A 2,226-nucleotide genomic window follows, 5' to 3' on the forward strand; every position below is an offset into this window, starting at 1 on the left:
CAAGAGGTGGTATGAAGGCACGGCGGACGGTGACACTCCAGGCTAGTAGCTCGGATTCGGTGACGGAGCGTGCAGCCATTGCCTTTCGCATCTTTGTGACGTACGGGCTGTGGTCAAAGAGGCGCAGCATACCAGGGTAGTGCAAGATCAGTGTGGCGGTCAGGAACTTGGCTACGTCTTCGTCAAGGTTGAGGACATAGTCAGCAAATCCCAGAGTGTTCGAGAACACCAGAGCCTGGAGTTTGAGTGCACCGGTGTGTAAAGTGCTGCGATTGAAGGCAAGCGAGCGCCTTCCTTAGGCTTCCACCCGCTCAAGACTCGAGATACCTGCTGATCAGCTTGTGTCGTCACAAGCATATAGCCAAACGCTTTGTTTACACAGTCGAGCTGCCACGTTGGATAATTCAGTTTTCGGCAATGGTCTCGTCATTTGCATACATAGCCCCACCACGGCGAAGCGAGTGAGAGGTGAGGCCAGGGGTGAGCCGGATATTACGAAGCTTGGGATTATCTCTGGCCCTAACGATCAGCCTCTTAACGTAGGTTTGAGCTCCAGGGAGTAACGCGGCTGCTGAGCTTGAAGATTCTGGTATGGAAGTGTGGTCGTCCTCTGTCTCCAGAAGCTCAACGAGAGACAATTTCTCCAGATCTTGAATGCTCACGAAGCTTCGCTTCTTTTTAAGAAACTGAGGAAACATTTGTTTGCATGGAGAGTTCTGCATCACCAGCGGTACAGCTATATCATTGAGAGGGCATGTTAGAAAATTGTTGGAGTCTTTGGACAAGGACATACCCTGAAGCAATGCTGTTTTAATGCGCTTAAACCGAAGGAATAAACAACGCCTACTTAATTAAAATCTAGTTAGAACGTCAGATTGTTTGTCAGATCAATTATTGCGTACCCAAGAGGATAGACAGTTGCTGTTTCTCGACTTGTTCTGCGTCCGAACTAAGTACCACATCATACCAACTAGAGCGTAATCAAGATATTTACTCTCATTTGATGCCGTAGTGTATAGTATTCGCACAATTGTTTCTAATTCTTGTTTTGAGCACGGGGGAGCGACTCGTTCGTTACCACTTTCTTCTCGATTTGTGCAGTACCTTCCGAGTCTCGATAGAATCTGTTGTAGCTGGGGCTTCGCTAACCCGCTCTGTAGCGGGTATTTATCTACCAACCAGTTTTTTTTTATGTTTCCATAGTATGCAAGACATTTATTTGTAGCTAAAATTTTGTCCTGGGACCGTGCTAGTGAATTTGCATACTTGTCTATCATAATACGAAGCACTTTACCTGTCTTATCAGCATCGATAAGCTTGTGCGCGGCTGAAAGTGTCATTCCTTCGGCATTCTGAAACGTGATGAAGGAGTTCAACGCTGTCGTTCGCGCCTTCTTGCTGTTATTGTGAATTCCGTCCAAATTTGCCGGTTTGGGTCTGTTCGAGGAGCGGGAGGACAATCGCCCTAATATAAATCCAAGTCATTAGTAGAACCAACCAAGTCTTTTCTTACCACATGTCAGGATCTTATTTCGTACTTAAACGGGTCAGTATACGGTATTGTATACGCTGGGCTATTTGGGGGAGGTTCATTCAAAGAACCGCCCATGGAAATTTTGAGTAGAACTCACAATACCAGGGGCCAAGGATGTTATCGACATGACTGATACTTCGCAATTTTATCTATGTACAGTAACCCCCTACTGTTGGCTACCGTCAGAAACTTCAGGATATTTTTAGAATATGACTTTATATAGAAGTCAGTATCCGATAGACACTATGTTTCAAAGATTCTAACTAAATATTGTCAGAATGGTTGGAAACCTGCTCCTATCCAGATGCTTCTTCCGTTGGTGTAAAATAAGCCCTTTGTTAATGAGGATTGGTTGAAATACGGAAAATGGTGTTAGTATGTGATTGCATAGTCAGGTAACGGTTGGAATGTAGTGGATATTATACCATAACATAAAATCTCCGACCGTCACAAAACAGGTCCATATTTGTATGTAAGTTATGTACTTGTGTAAGTTGCTTCGGGGATCATATTTTGGGATTTGCACAAAAGGCGATGTGTAACGAGTTTGTAGCGGGATTGTTAGGCTCCGAAACTGCCTGTGGAAAAAAAAATGAAAACGGCAATTAACTGATTATGCATTATTTAAGCCCTGAGGCATATTCTCTCTACATAGCAAATAACAAAATGAGTTTTCCGGACCAGAAATCGGG

This window comes from Phytophthora parasitica, assembly GCF_000247585.1.
Source record: "Phytophthora parasitica INRA-310 unplaced genomic scaffold supercont2.1, whole genome shotgun sequence".
In the NCBI taxonomy this organism is placed as follows: domain Eukaryota; phylum Oomycota; class Peronosporomycetes; order Peronosporales; family Peronosporaceae; genus Phytophthora; species Phytophthora nicotianae.